Source organism: Amphibalanus amphitrite, unplaced genomic scaffold (genome assembly GCF_019059575.1).
Source record: "Amphibalanus amphitrite isolate SeventyFive unplaced genomic scaffold, NRLGWU_Aamphi_draft 000203F_arrow, whole genome shotgun sequence".
NCBI lineage: Eukaryota > Metazoa > Arthropoda > Thecostraca > Balanomorpha > Balanidae > Amphibalanus > Amphibalanus amphitrite.
The window spans coordinates 625,738-648,006 of record NW_024881698.1 but is presented as its reverse complement, the minus strand read 5'-3'; the positions used below and the strand labels follow the sequence as shown (position 1 = coordinate 648,006).

At 47.1% G+C, this 22,269-nt stretch overlaps 1 long non-coding RNA gene across 1 annotated transcript; it reads right to left on the bottom strand.

The window, feature by feature from the left end:
* Nucleotides 1–6,125: 6,125 nt before the first annotated feature.
* On the bottom strand, nt 6,126–7,401 carry LOC122384911. The gene is made up of 2 exons (XR_006257119.1): nt 7,255–7,401; nt 6,126–6,345 (listed from the first exon to the last, which is right to left on the bottom strand). It is a non-coding gene; the product is annotated as an uncharacterized LOC122384911 (long non-coding RNA).
* Between the last annotated feature and the right edge of the window lie 14,868 nt (nt 7,402–22,269).

Here is a 22,269-nt window from a genome sequence, read left to right as displayed (position 1 = left end):
GCCGATTGCGCTCAAATTTGGCACATCGTTAGGGACCGGTTAGAAGGGTGCAGTGCACAAGTTAGTTGGAGGTATCTTCTCGCAATTTCGTACATGCAAGGCCCACCCCACCCTCTCGCTCGCTCCGTTGGTCGCCTCAAAAGGCGTTTTACTGGTTGTTATCCTACTCGAAATTTGATTAGGCCGTTCGGTCCAATGAGACCATTTCAGAGCCGCAAGTATGAACGAATTAGTGGGAGACATTGGTCGGGGCAGCCACCCCAGTGTGCACTGGCACTCACTGCACCCGGCAATCCAGTGGAGCCATTCCCGCATGGGATAGAGTTGCCCGTCCAGCCCGGAGCAGGGCGTTGCGGCGTGGAGGAGAAGGATTTGACTGTCCTGAGGATGGAAGAGATGGAATGGCCGGTGTCGAATCTGAGAGGGTCCAGGAGGTTTATGTAGATACTCAGTATATGGGGTGTGGGCCTACATGCATTGGTCTGACCCCTGCCACCTCGGCCAACAAAATCTCCAGCTCTTATCCGACCGGCCTTGATCCGACCTGTCATCGCGGAACTGCCGATTTTTGATATCGTGATCAACGTGTGTCGTATAACACGACTGGCCGAACACGGGCCTAATATATTTCGTCTAACCAGCCAAGAGCATGACTTTACACCAATCCGACCTCGAAGTCAAAATCCGAACATTTTCGAAGAGTTCAACTCCGACTCTGGCCAAAACTGGCCAAAACAGTCAACTCCGACTGATTCCGGCTCCGATCCCACACTTCTGCAGTCACGCTACGCTGAATTTCCAGCTTCTAAGAAATAGGTAAGCTATACCTTGACAGGACCACAAAACTTTGAGGCGACTTGACTATTTGACTTGGTTTTCCTGCCCTAAGGTTTTCTGGTATCAAGCTTGTTACACGGGCTGCAAAATTCGTATTTTAGAGCAGTTTTGCCTAATGTTTTTTTTTTTGCCAATTTTCGCGGCGCTTCGCGCCGATTCGTGCACGAACCAAAAAGAGAGATTTGTGACTATACAACGCCCCTCCCCCACGCGGGTATGCAATAGGTATGCATTGCCTATGCAATATGCATTATCGATCATATTAGTGGCATACATCAGCAATTATACCGTGATAGAACACGAGGCTTTGCTGTGTCAAACTGAATCGGACATCAGATGTGTATATAGGTAGGTACTCGGTGGGAATGCGGTCTATACCTAGCCATTACTTTAAGGATACCTAACCTAAACTACTTTCCTCAAACCAGTTGTTTTGCCACAGTTTTATGAGTTTTTAAACTTAAAATGGTCAGGAAATAATGAATATTTGCAAAAGGATTTTATATTTATTTTTACATCACTATTTTCCATCTTTCGTAGAGGCTACTTAGTACTTACCTATATTGCAGCGGAAGCTGATTACGCGTTGACCAAGCATAGTACGTAGTTCAAACCAGCTGAATGCTGATTGGCTAGCATTTTTCCGTAAGGGAATGGATTCCTCGGTAAGAGAATGACAAAGTGTAATCTATGGGAATGACTTCAGTCTTCAAACCTAAAATCGATACCGATATATTTGGCTAGGGTGATCGTTGGGCCATAAAAGCTCCTGATTTGTTCTCGTCTCAGCTCAAGCTACAAAATTGTTACTTCAGTTCAAAACCCTATGTTAAAAGTGGCATATTTGCTTTAAACGTTGAATGCATCCGACCGAAAAAGCCCCGGTAAGAATGTCTACTTTTGGGTTTTCAGTCGGTCAGTCCGTCCCCCCCAGTCAAAAATCCGTGGCGGCGCCCCTGGTTAAGGCCGCCGTCCACTGCGACGGAATTCCGTCCGGAGTCCGTCCGGAATGTCGCCGCACGCTGGCCGCATCCGGTCCGGATGCGGTCCGGATGCGGAGAGCTAATAAATGTTTCCTATCACTTATTACCAAATAAAATATTGCAAGTAACCAGCAGCGAATACTCTTGCCATTCTAAGGAAATAATTTTTACTTCATGATGATCGAGTTCCAATTCTTCGTACAATTCACAATGTTTGCCTCCGATACGGCCCCAAACCACGTCTGTTCCGGACGTTCCGGATGCGTTTTCCGCAGAAAAGTTCAACGCGTCGGACATCACTCTTCCGTCTCCGTAGCAACCGCATCCGAAACGCATGCGGAGAGCTGACGGAAAATCAACAGCTGATTGCCGTTCGGATGCGGTCCGGACGGAGCGCACACGATTTCCGTACGGACCGGATGCGCCCATAGGGTTCTGTGTTAAATTCCGTACGGACCACACGCGTTCCGCACAGTGGACGGTGCAGCCTTTAGATCTGGGTATGTTTGGCATCTGCAACTCTTCATATACACATTAACCCTATTTCGGACGGGGGAGGCCTTTCAGGATTTTCTTGTACAATTGTCAAACGCCGCGAGACATTCGGCTCATATTTGGTGACTTTTCCTAAATGCTCATTGCGCACATCTCAGCAATAAAAAAATGCCAGGTCAGGTCAGGTAACCAGAGCGGGTTTGTTGACCCCACCTCAGAAAAGTTTGCAATCACGTCAGAGCTTGAGTTTTTCACGAAGTTATTTCCTCTCATCAAGCCTTCAAAACAGTACCTGCAGTATGCGTCGTTTGTATATCTCAGAACTTTTTATCTGTGACCTGAGGTTAGGTCAGAGTCGTGACCTTTACATTGCAAGCCTATGGATAAATATTGAAATGCGACGTTGATGAAACCATCGTGACTGTTGCATCCCAAGATTAGCCCAGGTCAAAGGCAAAGCACACATTGATTAGATACCAATTTTCACGTAGCTGCTCGCCTCACCATCTCACCGCGGCTCCGTACAGTCGTACAAAAGGGGTGAGACTAAATGCTTACTTCGAAATCTAAGCTGCGTTGCGGCATTGGCGGTTATGTGCGGCGTGTATGCCGCATGATTAGTAAGCGGCGACCACTAAATTAAAAACTCAATAGCTTTGACCTGTTTCCAATGGATAACACTGCATACCAAAAATGTCCATGTAATGGAAGTGCGGTTTATTTGTCGACGCGTGAAATTGTGCACGAGAAGTGGAAAAATAAATAATTATTTTCTGGGTGAATGTGGGGAGATGTAGGGGATGATGACACGGATCGACTTGGGAAGGATGTGTTCTTACCAATATAACGAATACGAACGACATTTTATTACAAGCTATTTCGGCTTTATTTTACGATAATCGAATCGAAGAGTTGGCAGCTGAAGAGATGGCTACTGGGGACCTGTGTTATCGGTCATTCGATTCTTTAACTTGGCTGGAAGTATGGTCGAATTTAACTGGCGTTGCTGGCGAGTGATGCTCGCAGCGACAGGACCGGTGGCGGTGGATGTCCACTGGTTGAAGTTAACGGAAGTGCTGGCGAGTGATGCTCGCAGCGACAGGACCGGTGGCGGTGGATACCCACTGGTTGAAGTTAACTTGAAGTGCTGGCGAGTGATGCTCGCAGCGACAGGACTGGTGGCGGTGGAAGCCCACTGGTTGAAGTTAACGGAGGTGCTGGCGAGTGATGCTCGCAGCGACAGGACTGGTGGCGGTGGAAGCCCACTGGTTGAAGTTAACGGAGGTGCTGGCGAGTGATGCTCGCAGCGACAGGACTGGTGGCGGTGGATGCCCGCTGGTTGAAGTTGACGGAGGTGCTGGCGAGTGACGCTCGCATCGGGTGGTGTGATTGATCAGTGATCACGCATGCTTCTTGGTCACTTATGTATGGCTTGAAAGCCAGGTGGCGGTGTAATGGAAGTGCGGTTGATTTGTCGACGCGTGACATTGTGCACGAGAAGTGGAAAAGTAAATAATTATTTTCTGGGTGAATGTGGGGAGATGTAGGGGATGATGACACGGATCGACTTGGGAAGGATGTGTTCTTACCAATATAACGAATACGAACGACATTTTATTACAAGCTATTTCGGCTTTATTTTACGATAATCGAATCGAAGAGTTGGCAGCTGAAGAGATGGCTACTGGAGACCTGTGTTATCGGTCATTCGATTCTTTAACTTGGCTGGAAGTATGGTCGAATTTAACTGGCGTTGCTGGCGAGTGATGCTCGCAGCGACAGGACTGGTGGCGGTGGATGCCCGCTGGTTGAAGTTGACGGAGGTGCTGGAGAGTGATGCTCGCAGCGACAGGACTGGTGGCGGTGGAAGCCCACTGGTTGAAGTTAACGGAAGTGCTGGCGAGTGATGCTCGCAGCGACAGGACTGGTGGCGGTGGATGCCCGCTGGTTGAAGTTGACGGAGGTGCTGGCGAGTGATGCTCGCAGCGACAGGACTGGTGGCGGTGGAAGCCCACTGGTTGAAGTTAACGGAGGTGCTGGCGAGTGATGCTCGCAGCGACAGGACTGGTGGCGGTGGATGCCCGCTGGTTGAAGTTGACGGAGGTGCTGGCGAGTGACGCTCGCATCGGGTGGTGTGATTGATCAGTGATCACGCATGCTTCTTGGTCACTTATGTATGGCTTGAAAGCCAGGTGGCGGTGTAATGGAAGCGCGGTTTATTTGTCGACGCGTGAAATTGTGCACGAGAAGTGGAAAAGTAAATAATTATTTTCTGGGTGAATGTGGGGAGATGTAGGGGATGATGACACGGATCGACTTGGGAAGGATGTGTTCTTACCAGTTACCAATATAACGAATACGAACGACATTTTATTACAGTCCATCGCTCTCGTCATAGGATATTTAGATTTAAATAACTAACTTATCTACATCATCGTTTTGAACCAAATTAATACTTTCAACTTGACCCTCGCCCGTATTGGTGTTTTTCCAGCCGCGAACGTATAAGGTATAACCCCTTGCCGTTTCGCTCCTGATCAAGCTAGAGCTTCGCGGAAAAAAACCAGCGTGTTGCCCGTGACGAGAGGAAGCCGATGATACCCAATTTTAAGATCCTAGGTCATCGGTTGACCTTCCAGGTCAGGTCAATGACCCAAAAGGCGGGAACATTGGGACCTGTTAGAACGTCGTAGTGTGGCTGCCATGGGGTTTTCCGGGGTGCTGATCACGAATATCGTGTTAGTTTTGATCGGAGATGATGTCTTTAAGCATCTAGACCAGCATCGGGTCAGGTCAGGTCAGGTCAACCGGTAGGGGTCGTGATGGGTATTCGTAATACGTGTCAACCGCTTCTGCAGCTTCGTAACATGTTACGAATGCACCAACACTACTTCGTAAATGTGTAGACATGGCCGTGAGTGATTACTTGTAAAGCATAGTCAAAGTATATTCAGAACACCAAGACCAGTTCAAAGCCAAGTCAAAGTCCAGCTCAAGTCCAAGTTAAAGTTCCCCAGCTCCCGTCTCAATGCCCCCCTCTCCAACATGACCTTGAGACGACCTTTGGCACAGAAGGTTCCCGAAGGGAAACCAATCGGCGGCTGCCCTGGCGTCGCAGCGCCAGCCAATCAGCAGCCGCCATCACTCTGCACACCAGCCGTCGCCGCCAAGCTCGGCATATAGCCTACGGCGCGTGACCTGCGGCCGCGGGCGCTTGCGGCGGCGGAGTCCCACTTCCGACACAGTCTCGGAGCGGCAGTTCACTGTCAGCTTCCCAGCAAACATGCCCACATGGTTCCCATATGGGGCCCACATGGGCCCCCCACCTCTTACATATGGGTCCCACGTGGGCCACTCATGTGGGCCCCACATGGGAATGGCAGTGGGTGACACGTGGGACCCATATGGGCCAGCCCACGTAGGCCCCATATGGGACCCATGCGGCGCCCACATGGGACCCATATGGGCCAGCCCACACTGACCCCATATGGGACCCATTTGCCACCCACCTGGGAGTCCACATGGGACCCATTTGCCACCCACATGGGACCCATTTGCCACCCACATGGGACCCATTCGCCACCCGCATGGGCTACCCCACACTGGCCCCACATGGGACCCACTCGCCACTCAGCACCCGCCCTGTCCTACAATGCCTGCCCCACCCGGCCCCATTTACGCCACCCACCTGAATCTATGTAAACCCAATCCGCGTTACGCTCCCATTTGAAAGTGCCCCTCCCAGCCTGACGTTCAGCGGTGCTCTCGCACTGTCCGTCAATGTGCGATGTCATGCGAGACGAAATATGCTTCCTTCCAGCACTTTATTCCCATAAAAACAACATACATCAGGCACAGTCCTGTATTTCTTTCTGCGCTCATCGAGACACAAGTCACTGGGCGGGCGGACGGCCTCGCCCCCGGTCTGATCGCTGGCCGTCACGGTCGCGGCAGTTTGTCAGCCACTTGCCGACGGCCTTTTCGAGATCCTTTTCTTGGCAGGTCACCGTCGGGTTCAGGTTGACAGCGTCTGTGAAATAAATAGGGCACACTAAGAAAGCCACAATGTAAGCACATTATCTGATAAGCGTTAAATGGACAGTCATTATAAAAAAAAATTGGAAGCCAGGGAGCCTCCTTATTTTACTACCGTTGCTGAATTTCCATGAATCAAAAATGGATAGTTTGAGGACCAAAAATCGGGGAAACATTTTGCAAGAGCTTTTTGAACGAACCGTCACTATCAACTTGTTAACTTTTTTGCGAAGTGAAAAGTCCTGGGAAATACCTACGAGTATTTAATGGAAGTGAACGTTGAGGATAATGTGGGAAAAACGTGTTGACTTTATAAAGTTTAAAGAAAAGATCCAGGAAAGTTTTGTTATTGGAGGCCAATTCGAAACGGCGCACACATTGAAACATTGAGGATATTGATGCGATTTTTGCGATTATGCGATTATTGCGATTATTGCGATTATTGATGCGACACATTGAAACATTGAGGATATTGATGCGATTCAAAGCGTGCACACATTTCGTACATTGAGGGGCGATAGCGGGAGAACGGTGTCGAACTTCGAGAATCGGTCTTCAGCTCCTTGAACAGAAAGGTGGGGCCTACGAAATATCAAATTTAAACATGACATTGTCCCTTTAACTAATATTCGAAACAAACATTAAATGTTTCCCGTAATTTTCGCAGCCACTTCAAACGGAGGACCAGAGACCGACATTGGCTAGTTTTGATACAGACGGTGCGGAACGAGGAGCGCGATGTTTACTCATTAAATCGAATATCAACGCTGGTGTCAAACCATTTGTGACTGATGTCACGCATGGAACCTTTATTATGCTTTTCTAATTGACAAATTACTTATTTGAATGACCCATTCCCATGGTCGAACAGATTGGTGTGACCACCAAACTGTAAGGTACTCACGGAAGATCACCCGGAACAGCTTGGTCTTCCCAAGGCCGACCTTCCCGTGGCTTAATAAGGCTTTATTGGACACGCACACCACTCAGAGTCTGAACGCCAACTGGCCCGCCCAGACGCCGCAGCCCCGACAGCCGACCGGCCGGTCGGCCGGTCACCACCCCGGGCGGTGCAGAGGCGGCCCCAGGCCCCGTCCGGTGGGCCGAGCTCCGCCGGCGGGTCGCCCGCGCAGGGGCGGGCTCAGGCGACACAATCATACGACACAATCACAACATTGACTATCCAATATCAGCCGTAGCTGGTCTCACAAACATCAACTATGCGACTTCCTCACGTCGTCGAAGTGTATTTTGGAGGCATGAGACTAAACAGCGAGTTCTTGTTTCTTGTAATATCATACACATTGGACAGTGAAAAAATAAATAATGGGTTGCCCACATCCAGCCCACCTACACCCCACTACATGGGCTGCCCACGCAGTGCCCATGTTAAGCCCACCATACAGGAACACCGCGTGAATGCCTTTGTTCACCAAAATTCCTGGATATGCCCTCGTACATGGTGCAGGCAATCTCATTATCAATCATTATGCCTGCCAAAAAATCTGGGCAGCCCATGTGGGGCCCACATGCAGCCCATCTCTAGCCCATGGCCCACCTAGCCCACCATGCCCATCAACTGCCCATGTGGGGCCCACATGGGCATGCTGGCTGGGCGTTTGCCCATTTGGGCCCCATATGGGCCCCGGAAGGATGTGCCCAGCTTGCTGGTGCCCAGTCTGCCCACATGCTGCCCGCATCCAGCCCAGATAGGTGTCGGGTCAGTTAACAAAGTTTTGTAGTAAAGTTTGCCCATTTGGGCCCCATGTGGGCCCCGGATGGGTGTGCCCAGCTTTCTGGTGCCCAGTCTGCCCACATGCTGCCCGCATCCAGCCCAGATAGGTGTCGGGCCAGCTACCAAAATTTTGTAGTAAAGGAAATGTTCATATCCCAGCAAACATGCCCACATGGTTCCCATATGGGGCCCACATGCCCCCCCACCTCTTCCATATGAGCCCCACATGGGAATACCAGTGGGTAACACGTGGGAACCACATGGGCCAGCCCACGTAGGCCCCATATGGGACCCACGCGGCGCCCACATGGGACCCATATGGGCCAGCCTACATTGACCCCATATGGCATCATGTATGAATTTGATATACTTGGAGTCCAAAATACACATGAACAACAGCCACCTTTTTTGCTTTTATGCACTTGGAGTAACTTAAATGGGGCCCACATGGGTGATCCATATGGGACCCACATGGGATGCCCATCTCCAGCCCACATGCGTTTGGCCCACCTGGCCCATTTATATCCCATATGGGGCCCATATGGGTAGCCCATCTGTAGCCCATGTCCCATGTGGGCCCATCTGGCCCATGTTCACCCCATATGGGACCCATGTGGGCATGTTTGCTGGGTTATAGCCGCCCGAGCAATAGGCGGCGGCACGGGAGGAGGAGCCGCCCTCCTACAAATGTTCAAATGGTTGCTAAATTCGAAATCAGCTCTAAAAACTAGCCTAAAAACATGTAAAACTCGAAAAAGTCAACCGAGGTCACCAAAGGTCAATGACCTGACCTGACCTTCAGGTGACCTTGACATCCACCCTTGTGCATGGGAGCAACATCAAATCACATGTTTGAACGTTTGAAACCACGAAAAGCTTGCAAACGCGCGGCTAATGCGAGCCGACATACGCCGAATCGCGATTCCGGCCAAACATGGTCTCGGAAAGTAGGTCACAGGTCAAAGGTCATTTGGGTCAGGGTCATGAAATTTTCAGGGTGGGTGTTAAATTGATCAATGCGAGGGTACTGAAAGTTTCGTCGCGATCAGCCGCTTTTTAAGCGAGTTATTCGCGAAAAACCTTAGGGGGGTTGCATCAACCCCCCGTGCGGGCGAGGTCATGTTTTGATAGCAAGACTGAAACAGACTTTTTTGGGTAGCCAGGAAATCGCATGCCAGAGCCTATTCAAATTCTTTTATCGGCCTTTATATGCACCAGTCGCATACAGGTACGGGATTTAGCATACGATTTCCAGACAATCGAAAGACTGTTTGGAGCCAACAAAGGAAGGAATGAGTGAGTTAAGTTGAAAGTATTAATTTGATTCAAAATGATGATGTAGATAACCTAGTTATTTAAAGCTAAATATCTTATGACGAGAGCGGTTGGCATTTTTGGTATGCAGTGTTATTCATTGAGAACCGGTCGGAGCGTTTGAGTCTTTAATTTAGTGGTCGCCGCTTACTAATCATGCGGCATACACGCCGCACATAACCGCCAATGCCGCAACGCAGCTTAGATTTCGAAGTAAGCATTTAGTCCCACCCTACAAAAGCACCTGCAATTTTTAACCGTCGCCCGTCTGTTGGCGTTTCCTCAGCCGCTAACGTAAGGGGAGGAGTCGATCGGACCCCCCCCCCCCCCCGGCCGTTCGGACTCTGAGATGGAGCTGTGCATAAAAAACGAGCGTATTACCCGTGGCTATATAGGAAGCCGCTGCTGCCCATTTTTAAAGGGACTATCCCACCTTTAAAGGGACAGTATCACCATTTTGATGAAATTTGACATTGCATAGGCCCCACCTTTCTGGACCGGGAACTGAAGACCGATCCTCGAAGCTCCACACCGTTATCCCGCTATCGCCGCTCAAAGTACGAAAGGTGAACTACACTTTGAATCGTGCTTCACTATCTTCACTGTTTAAATGTTTGCGCCGTTTTGAATTGACCGCCAGTAATAAAACTTTTACCCTGGTCATTTCATCAAATTTTATAAAGCCAAAACGTTTTTCGCACTTATTCATCACCGTTAAATTCATTAAATAGTCGTAGGCAATTTCCGCTGTTTCCTTCGGATTCTAGCGGCTCAACAAAAGAATTCCTCCAGCTTGAATCACAATCTCCCTCCAATGTATGACGTTTATCACGTGATTGTCACGTGATATTTTATCCCATTGTCAATTGTCACGTCCAATTGTCACTCCCTCCAATTGTCACGTGATATTTTTATAGGCAATCCTAAGGCTACCTCTCCCTAAGGACAACTCAATCAGAAGAACGACCGCGTAAGCGTAGCGTCAATAATGTATTATCTGCGCCACTTCTGTAGTAATTTTGCATGCTTCCAAACTGGCGGCCATGCTTGTATAGTGGTGGTTCGCTCATGAAAATGAATCATGAAAATGAAATGTGGTTGCAATATTTTTCACCAAGTTCGGTCCTCAAACTATGTTTTTCTGATTCAGAAAAATAAATGCTAGTAAAAAAAAAATCAGCTCCATACATTGATTTTTTTTCTCGATGATACTGTCCCTTTAACATGGGGGTTTGAGTTGAGATAGCCAAGTTTGCGGCGAGGTTCAGAAACCACTATCTATCTAGGTTGCAACCCCCGCGGCCTCTTGGTGTTGAAGAAATTCGTTCCCTTCATTTGAAAATGGGCCTTGCGCAAGGCCCTATCTTCAACATGGAGCGACCGTTAGTGTGACGTCACCTCGTTTAGTCATTCTGATTTAAATGGGTTTGTTCGTTGAAAAATCGCTTAAAACTTGGTCTGAACTTTGTTGTGGTGCCTACAGAGTAAAAAGAATCAGCTTAATGACAGTAAGGTGGCCTGGGGAAGGAGGTAATTTTGGGCTGTGACGTCACATATTTGAAAGTTTGTGTTTGGAATATGGGAAGCCTAAGGTGTTTAATGAAAAATAAATGCCAGAACCGTGTTCCTGGTCATCCAATCTATAAAGTCGGGCACGATTTAACTGGTTTTAACAACATTTTAGAAGGTGGGATAGTTCCTTTAAGGTCCTTGGTCATTTCGTCTCATTCAGGAGGTCAAATGTCGAGAAAATTGGGACCGCTATAACTTCTTGAAGTGAGATGATGATCTCCAGAAAAAGCTCATAAGCCAATGATCATTATGGGTCCAGAGGCCAGTTTTACCGACAGAAAAATAGCCGCCTGCCGGAATTTTTCGCCTAAAGACCGCTTCACATACGGAGCGTAAACGGTAAAGCCCTATCCACTTACATGCTCATCGCGCTTACGCTCCGTATGTGAAGCGGTTTTTAGGCAAAAACTCCGGCAGGCGGCTATTTTTCTGTTAGTTAAACTGGCACTCAGGTTTTCCCGGGCAGGTAAAGAAAAAAAAAATGATTGGCTCGAGGGTACAATTTGGTCGTGATCCAACGGCTTTTACGTGAGCTTTTAACGAAAAGCCACCCGCCGCCCCATATATGTACGAGGGTTAAATGGGATATATTAAATGCTTTGTGGAGGAAGTGTCATGTTTTAAATTTGATGCATCGGAAATGCAGAAATACCCAAAGAGTTCCAGAAAGGTATGGAATTTCAGAAAACTTGGTTGTGTCAGCAATGGGGCATTCCACGTCAAATCAAACACCGAAATCCGTCATCCCCTTCGATTTTTCTGAAAATTTGTAGGCAGACTGGGCATGGTTCAAAACTGAGTTACGTATAATATTTTCGAAATTTGATAACGTATCGCCGAGATATAGGTCATCGAATATAGCCAAAAATGCCACACATCATTTTTTTAAATGCTTATAACTCTGGTTCCTTTTCTGGTATCAAAATGATATTAACAGGGTCTTGTAGGCAATTGATAAGGCTTTGATTTTTTATTATAAAATTGAATTGAAGTGACCTTGAAATGCATTTGACCTTGAATTAAAACAGAAAAATTTAAATAGGAAAAAACACGCCACCTTCGATTTGAGTAATTTTTACATATTATGTCCGTCACAATGTTCCTAACCATCTGTGAAAAAATTGGAGTGGGCCATTCATAACTTTCGCGGCAAACGCCGTTTTCATGCATCAACATCACGCAACCGCGCGTGACCTTGAAAGACAGAGTCAAGACACTTGCTTGTGTACACTTTCTGAAATGAATGATTGCTGATTAGTGATATCCCAAACTCTGCGAGAATGGAAATGCATAGTCATCGTAGTCAAGCATTCACGTTCTATTGTTAAAGTGTCTCAGGCAAACGGTATTTTGCGGTGAATTTTGAGCCGTGTGGAAATGCATCATGAAATAAATTCAACGAAAACATTATCACGCAACGATATCTTCACGTCTTTTGATCTTCACTATACGAAAGAACATACATTTTTGAGTATGTATGGGGAATTTCTAGTTAATCCGATAATAAATATGGCAGTTAGAGTCCTGCTAAGAGTAACATGTCGCCGGCTGAGGCGGGATCGGCCGACGCGGGAAACGCAGCAGTCACAATTTTGTGTATACACGTTCATATTTCAATTGTTTACCAACCTATTTTCAGAATTCTTTCACCATAAGATTGCCTGTACATTTCTTAGTCTTCTCACAAAATTTGACGCGAATCGAACGTAATCAGCGGTAAGGAGCGCGATGTAAAGACGGAACCGTTCCGTTCCGTCCCGGAACAGTCTACAATTCAGGCGGCGCGTAGCGGTCGGCGCCGGCTGCCGAGTCGCCGCGTCGCTGCGGCGACAGGATGTTCACTTTACACCGCTATTTCTAGAACAGTTGTGAACCGATTTTCTTATTGCTTGCACGATGAGGTGTGCAATTCAATTCTGGACAGGTAGCCATAAGTAATTTCGCATCAATATTATGAGATATTGGCGAAAAACAGGAGGGGTGGGGCGAAATTCACTATTCCTCCTCCACTGCGCGTGCTAACATACGTTTGCATATGTGCCATTTTCTTCAAAACTTATGAATGGCCCACTCTAATTTTTTCACAGGTTGTTAAGAATATGGTAGGCAATAAAATATATGAAAATGAGCCAAATCGAAGGTGGCGTGTTTTTTGCTATTTCAATTTTTGTGCTTAAGAACAGAGTTAAGCAAATTTCAAGGTCATATATTTAAGTCGATGCAATTCTAAACAAATGCTTAAGAAATTACCTAAACAGTAAGGCTTATTTCATTCAAATCAAACAAGTACAACCAAAGTTATGGTCGTTCAAAAATATAAAGATGCAACATTTTGTAAAAATTTGATGCCCTATATTTAGAAGACCTGTGGTCAGAATGTGCAAAAAACATCAATGTAATGTCCGGGGCGACACAGGAACTCGCTCACAAATTTATAATGAAATCGCTGATGGTAAGGTGCAAAACAGCCGATTTTTGTTCGATTTGACGTGGAATGCCCCAATGGGGTCTGGTAGGTGGGGGTGGGGGGTAATGGCCCTGCCTGGCAGAGGCGCGGGAGCCGGGGGGCAGTGGGGGCAGCTTGCCCCCCCAACTCTGGGGCCGTGGGGGCGGTGCCCCCACAGCTTTGAGACGGAATACCACACTTTTTTGCAAATGTTTTCTTTTTTGTTGAAAAAGCCGAGGGGTGAAAAATAAGTGGCCTAAAACCGGTGAGAAAACTAGATTTGGGGGTACCCTAGGTTAATCTCTATTATGGTGTGCCCCCCCCCCCTCCAGTCGGAAAGTAGTTCCCGCGCCCCTGCAGTGCCTGGCGCCTAAAAAGGGGGCACAACCCCGAATGACCTGCCGACAACTGCTCTATTGGCTTCCTTTCCGGAAATATTTTCCCGAGGTTATGCGGATATTGGTAAATTTAGCGGCTTTGATGTAAATCTAGAGTTACAGCCGGGTACCCGTCCAAACTCCTCCGCGGTCATCATGATATGGGTACAGCCAGCCCCCCGTTCACGAGCCTCAGAATTCCTTTACCGTGACGTCACGTGGGCTACAAAAATCCCTTCACCCCATAACGATCCATACAAATGATGCAGAGTTTGAGCTGGACTGACGCCTAAGTTGAGGACTAAAATATTATTAAAAGCATACCATTTGACTCAGTGAGGCTTGATTTTTCCAAAACCGGGCCTCAGTAGGTCGATTTCGAATGAACCAGGCATAAGTTTTGCCTTTTAGATGGGGCCTGCACATTTCGATGAAGTTTTCTCGTGAAGGAAAAAATTGTGCTACCAAATGCGTCTTGCGCCGCTTTTGCAAAAGTCAGATACTAACGCCATTTTCTATTAATAATATGCAAATTTATTATGATTAAGGCGTAGTCGAATGGTGAACATTCACTAAACAATAACAAGACTTCTATGAGGTGCATTGTTTTGGCGAGTGATCTATGGTATGCTTCAAAAATACCACTGGAACTTCGTATGCCTCATACTGCACTACCAAAGAAACTGAAGACTGGTATCTGAACCACTTTGAATGCAAGATTATGGGCTGAGCTGAAGTGTGTTATAAAAGCAGTGTTGTGCCTTTCAACAGAAGAAAACATGTCAGAAACAGAATTGACTATTGGTCTTTTAGCACAGCTGCACAAATATTTATTTCTAGTGAATATTAAAGGTAGACTGTCACCTTTTTTCACTTGCCGGTTTTCGTAAGAGGTGCCCGCCCTCACCACAGATGTCCACTGTCCAGTCCATTTTCCGATATCCTCACCCTGTAACGCGGAATCGCCTCCCAAAGTTCCATTTGATGCCATCTTTTTCGCCGGTGAAAATGCTTATCACTAGGTTAATATCGATAGCATGTATGACGCTTTTCATTACATTTTTGCATGGTAGAGATTCGTTGCTATTTTTCTTGAATGTTGTGACGAATTTCGTAATACCAATATTAATTTCAACAGCAAACACGTACATTTAGCAAATTCATGTCGAAGGTTTCCTAGTATACTAGCATGAAGGTGGGCAGATCTCTTAGCATTGTGAAGGATTTCAGGGAAAGAAAAAACTTTGTCGATTTTAATTTTGAGCATTTTATATAATTTTTAAGAAAAAAAACTCCCTAGAAGGGTTTTATTTATCTTTTCTTATTCAAACATATTCAATTCAAAGGCGATAAATTGTTAAATTTGGTTGAGATTACGAGAAAATCTTTTTGTTAATTTCAAATGTCATTAATTGTATATAAAATAACTACAAACGCCTCTGTGCAAGGAATAAATCAAGGCTTATGAGAATCGTGAGTAGGGTTGGGAAAAGCAGAAAAAGGATCACGTGACTGGGTCCTTACCTTGTCTGTGACAATTTTGGTTAGACGCCCGTCCCCCACGGGCAGCACACGCACAACGTGCCGCACCAGCCGCCCAAAGACGGCGCTTTCAATTGCTTCCAAATTTCCCGTTCTTGAGACTTTTGTTCGTCATGGTGTGTCAAAAGTGGAAATAGCCGGTGCGCCGTCTGGCAACCCGGCAGCCCGCCGCCATAGGGAAATTCATGCTTTTTGTCGCTTTTTCGCTCCTTATGAGTCACTTGATCTAATTAGAGCTTAACTAGGAACGAGGCGGGTCACTTGGACGTATTCGGGAGCCGAATACGGTGTTTTGGAGCCAATACGTGGGAAACCCTGCCCGCCCAATGCGAGTTTTTGAGTCTGATTTTTTTTTTCGTGACTAGTTAGTTTATTTTAAGTGTCCGCGATTTTGTTCTCATGAAGATGTGTGTGTGTTTTTTATCTATCTTTATAACTTGTTTTTTTTATACCGTGCGGTGTTACATTGTATGACGAGGGCATTGGAATAGCCCATTTTGTGTGGAAATACCTGATGATGTGAAATAAAAAATAAGTCTGCATGCCCAAATTAACGTTGAGTGCGGCCGTTTTCGGTCGGTTTTCCGCGACCTTGTGGCGAAATCGCCTTATTTATTCAACCAGGGTGGGCTAATTCGCTTAACCCATTAACGCCGATCGACTATATATAGACGCGGACTTCGGTGGTAGTAAAGAAACGTTTCTAAACGTTTGCTCCGATTCAAAACGTTTTCGTGCGTCAAGCGGGAGTGAGACAAGGCTGCCTGCAGCCAGTCTCGCCTGAATCGTGGCAGGGTGAAGAGGTGCGGCAGAGGTGATCGTGCCATCATGGCGTCGGGAAAAGGGTAAGTGTAAAAATATATTACAGTGGATTTCGAAACGATCGATGCTTCATTGATGTGTTGCCTGCTTATTTTCTTACCTGCTATCCAAAGATGAAACATTTCTTGAATTTTGTGTTGCAGTTATGGACGTTTTATTGAAAGAGTCTATATTTAGTACTTTCGGCACTAACGGTATACAAAAAACGGTGAAGTTTCAGTTAGCAGCCAATAACGTTTTTTTCGCTTTTTTCTCAGACTGAGTATTCAAGAAACGCTTGACAAGCTCGAGGAAGAGGAGAAAGACGTCAGTGCTGTCTTCATTTGTCCTCCCGATGTCAGAGAGGACTCCGATGGAGATTCCGCTGATGACGATGACGGTGGATATCTCGACAACCTAAATCGAAACCAACTACGAGCTACAGCGGAGGTAGTCTTGGCGAACGGCGACACCCTGTCTCAGGAACGTACAGGTACAGAACTGGAAGTCGGTCCTGGGAACAGCGGGTGGTCAGCAGGTGAAAACAGGTCAGGTGCAGATACAACGCAGGCTGATCAAGATCAAGGTGTGCCAAGTAAAAAACGAGCCAAGTCTCAGAAGGAATCGCTGGAGTATAAGTGGGTCAAAAGGGACATCAAGGTCGGGCAGCATTTGCGATCAGAAGAAAATCCCCCGAGCAGTGTTGACCTGTCTCAACGTTCTCCTACCGAGATATTTGAGTATTTTTTCAATGACGACCTTCTAGATGACATCGCTTACGAAAGCCGCCGATATGCTGGAAGCAAAGGGGAACGTTTCGCTGTCAGCAGGGACGAACTAAAAACTGCTATCGGAATTATGCTTCTGTCAGGCTATCACACTGTACCCGCGCGGCGCATGTACTGGAAGCGAGAACGTGACATCGGCGTGGAACTGGTCGCGTCTGCTATGAGTCGAGATCGGTTTGACGAAATCCTCAGGTTTCTACACTTCGCAGACAATCAGCGACTGGACAAATCGGACAAGCTTGTTAAGCTACGTCCCATCATGGACCATCTTGAGGGAAGGTTCATGGCTGCATTCCCTGTGGAGCAAGATCTGTCATTCGATGAAAGCATGATCGCCTACTTCGGAAGACACGGGTGCAAGCAGTTCATCCGGGGAAAGCCCATCAGGTTCGGCTTCAAGGCGTGGTGTTTGAACAGCGCAACGGGCTATCTGATCGCCTTCGATGTGTATCAGGGAGCTACGTACCGTGGTAGAGCCGAGTACGAAGAACGTTTCGGCAAGGGAGGCGCCGCCCTGGCAGATGCGCTTGACAGGCTGCCACTCCACATCCGCAAGATACCACTGAAGCTGTATTTCGACAACTACTTCACTAGCCTTCCTCTCATCAAGCATCTCACCCTGTGCGGATATGGTGCTACTGGCACGATCAGAGACAACCGACTGCCGAAGTCATGTCCAGCAGCTGCAGTGAAGTCGATGAAGGCGCTGGTCAGAGGATCAGTCTCGGTCTGTGGAGACACTAGCAATGGCATTTCAGTCGTGCGATGGAAGGACAACTCTGTTGTAACGGTGGCCTCAAACATGGCGGGCTCTGGACCTCTTCAGACAGTCAAGAGGTGGTCCTCGAAGGAGAAGAAGATGGTGCAGGTGCCTCAGCCGCATTGTGTGTCTGAGCACAACAAGAAGATGGGCGGAACGGACATCATGGACCAAAGCATCAATGCGTATCGCACAAACATCAGGATCAAGAAGTGGTGGTGGGCCATATTTTCATGGATGCTGGATGCAGCAGTGCAGAACACGTGGCTCGTACACCGTACCAAGGATGAACACGCCAGCCTCCTAGACGTCCGCCGGCAGATCTCCACGACACTGCTGACACGGTGTCAGCGAGATGTCAGCGGTGCCGGCACGGAAGGCGCAACAGGGCCGCCAAGGTCAGTACCTACGGGAGCATCACGGTCCACCGTCCCTGACATCCGGTATGACGGCATGCACCACTACGTCATCCCGGCAGAGTCTCAAAGGCGTTGCAAACGCGAGGCCTGCAAGTCACGGCCTTCAACAGCCTGCTGCAAGTGCAACGTCGCGTTGTGCGTGAAGTGCTTCCGCCCATACCACTCAAAGTAAAGCACAGCGAAAGGTCAACTGACTGAACTGTGTCAACTGTGTCAACTCTCAACTGCAGTGTCAACCGTGGGAGACCCCTATGGTGAATCCTGATCTGTTTCGCAGAGGCATCATATCTCAGTACATCAAATCGGTCATGTCTGTGTGAACAATAAACGTTGGATGTAACCCGTCCATTTTTGTGTACTGTAAATGCCGAGAGTACTAAATATAAACGCTTCATATTTCCGGAACTGAGACAAATAAAAACACAATCAGGCGAAATGTCTGTTAAGTAGGTGTAATTGACGCCGTTTTAATAGAAGAAAACGTAATTTTTCAAGTAATTCTACTTCCGGCACTAATGGGTTAACTAGGATTGAGGCGTCGAAGAGAATTATTCAAGGAATAGAGCTGTGCAAAAATATTTTTTCGTATTGTTAAAACTGTATCCGCCCTCGAACGATAAATATTGTTGACCCATCAGAAACACATCCCCTGGAATGCGTTTGTACTTGGCTGGATCTAATATTAGCGAGTATCTGCTAATGCAGTTTCTTGGCTTACACAGTACGCACACAAGCATACATACTTCTTGCCCTTGGTTACACCTGAATTCGCTTGAATGAAAATTTTGCTATAATAACTATTCCAAGCAGTTAACAGGTTTTAGTGCAGTGCCAAGTTGGAACCGTTCAGCGCCGCCAGTCTCCCAGGCGGCGCGTAACGGCCGCCGCGCCGCCGCTCTGGCATGGTGTTTGACTTCATATCTCTGTTGCTAGAAAAGTTGTGGACCGATTTACTTGATTCTTGCATGAAAAGATCCGCCATTCAATTCTTAGCAGATAACGAAAATTTGACGTCAATTGCACGCTCCGCTGCCCATATTGTGGTACTGCCATCTATTGACAAGGCTGGCGAACTAAAGCCGGGCGGATATTTCCACTTTTGACACACCATGTATTTTAAGAAATTCCTTCAGATATACGATTTACGTCGCAAGAAATAGCGACAATAATTGAAAACTCTCAACCATTATTTCTCAAGCCTCAAGATTTTGGCAGCCGAAGAAAACAAAGGGGTCCACAAAAACACCACTTTCTCCGACTGCCAATAAGAGCGATATCTGGTTATGAATTGGTAGGGAAACAGACCTTATAGGCACAGAACTGCTTCTGACCGGACCAGACCAGCTCTAACTAGGGAGAAAGTGGAGAAATGGTAGAAGACTGATCACTAAATTGTTATTCGTGCTGCTGCTACTTGCTAGTCTATGACATAGGTGCATGAATGTAACAATGTTGGCTTTGCTAATCTTACAATGTCTTCCGTGATATTTTCTTCTTTGCGTGCTTTTCGCTCGTTTATTTTTCTCTGACTAGGGTCAGATGGTCAGATTTTGTCGACCTCTAGGCGTGGCGGTGCGCAACGCCACCAGCCCTATGCAGTACAAACAACGGATGCCGGCGGGGCGCGGGTTGTGCGCATCGTGGCAATAGGCGATAGCCACGCCAGACGGACAGCTCGCGCCACGCCCCCTCAGAGGACAACACCGCCGGACTGAAACCTACTTGGGAGCATATCCACCCTGGGCGCGGGGATGGGGAGCACGGGGATGGGAGCTCTCTGGGCACTGGAACGCCACAATGGAGCGCCTTCATGGCGAACGCCCCCACTCGGCGCTCCGGGGCGTCCTCCTTTCAGTCGGGGGTAACGACTTGGTATATCGCGGAACCCAAGAACTCGTTGTCGACCCACAGCCAACTATCACCATGATCTTTGACTCGGTGCGATGGTTTGTCGCCGGCCTCGCCGCTTTCGGCACCCCGGACGCAATAATAATATAGCTAGCCGTCATCCCGCGGGTCCAACTGTCGGACACCGCCCTGGCCGCGTCTCGCCACCTTTGCGACGCCTTGTGGCGGCCGAGACGAATCGATATGATGGAATTATATTGAGGGACGAAAATAAAGAACAATACAGTTTGAAAGTAGGCCGCACACTGAACTAAAAACAATTTCCAACATCGACGTTGACTCGGTTTTCTGAGCAAAAAAAAATGTTTTTCACGAGCGCAGCAACAATAAAAGAAAATAAACATGAAACAAATAAGGCGTGATAAAATAGGAACAAAGACCTCTAATAAAAGGAAGTACGAACTTGCCACAACACTCCCCGCCCCAGAGCGGAGCTAGAAAGTAAGGTATGATAAATTGCTAAAGAAAGAAATGAGGGCTAAGTCACTAGCAGATAAACTCGTTCAAAATCCTTACAGCTTGTCTGCTTTCTGGAAGGAGGTAAAGAAATTGAATAAGAGCCCTCCACTGTCTCATTCGATTGATGGTGTTTCGGGATGTAAGAATATTGCTGACATGTGGAAGGATCATTTTTCAGACATTTCGAATAGCGTGGATAAGACGGATCGTAAAGAGTATGCCTTAGGGCAGTTTCAGGAGGAAACAAGTACTTTCAAGTGTTTCTCAGTCCCTGAGGTTCTGAAATCCATTCACGAGCTTGCATCTGGTCGCTCTAATGGAAATGATGGCCTCAGTGCTGAACATTTTAAACATGCTGGGGTCCCATGTGCCACACACTTGTCTTTGTGTTTGTCTATGATGGTGAGACATGGCTGCATGCCGCATTCTTTTGCAAAAGTTGTGCTAACACCTATTGTTAAAGACAAAGCCGGGAAACTGTCTGAAAAGGATAATTATCGTCCAATTGCTATTGCCAGTGTAGGCTCTAAGATATTAGAGAGGGCTATTTTAAACCGATGTTCTGACCAGCTTTCTACAGGCCATCACCAGTTTGGCTTTAAGGAGAACCATTCGACTGATTTGGCCATATATGTTCTAAAGGAGGTCACTGATTACTTTCTGCAAAACAGAAGTCCTGTATTTCTTTGTTTTCTTGACGCCCGCAAGGCATTTGATCGTGTAAACCACTGGACACTTTTTGCGAAGCTGTTAGAAAGGAAAATGGATATTCATCTGGTAAAATTGCTCTGTTCGTGGTACAAATCACAACAATTTCATGTGTTATGGGGCGATGAGCTATCAGAGGGATTTACAGTGTCGAATGGCGTAAGACAGGGCACACTGGTCGGAAACGCCCTCACGAGAGGCCACGGGCGATTCCGGAGTTTCGGATTATTTTTTATACAGATCGATTTGAAATTGATCAAATTATTATGCTTAGGCCAAAAAAACTAATCCGGGTGACCAAAAATAGCTGTAATCAGCCCCCGAAGATGGGGTATCCCAGAACTCGGAAACTGACGCGGAGCAAGAGGTTTCTTGAGCCGGATATTCAGAGTCTTATTGCTGATAGACACCAAATTGAAATCCCACATATTATGCATCAAAGTGTTCGTTATGAAGTTGCCGACTGGTCAGTGCAAAATTTTTGGTATACTTTTTCCCTAACTAAGATGTACTATAGCTTTTTTATGAAGGCTCTCCTACAGTGATTCTGGAATATAACTGCAAAGTTTAGGTAAGGAAACAACAGGAAGTCCCATCTAGTTCCACTCTGATTTTTTGTGAGATGAAGTAGGATTTAAATTTACACCAGGGCAACATAAAAGCTAACTGCGCATATTTGCGCAAAATTTGCAGGAGCCGCTCTTTCTACCCAACTACCGCCCGCCCCGCCCCAGTTTCGGCTCGGCCGCCGCGCCCGGCTTACGCTGACCTGTGTGGCCTGCACGCATCCATGCGTAGTTGACTGGTCATTAAAAACAGATGCGCTTGAGTTTATGAATTTTGTGAAAAGCGCGTTTTATGTATGCATTTATGTATGTATTGACATCAAAAGCCTTCCACATATTGCGTGGCGATTACGGCTTGCATTTAGAGAGCCTTGCTATTGACAACCATCACTCGGCTGAAGAAAGTGGAAATTGAAACCTTCGTGAATATAAGACGCTGCAAATATAGGACACCTGTCACTGACGTCGGGTTACCTTGGGCCGTCTTTTTACATACGATCACCATTCCGGTATTTAACCCTGGC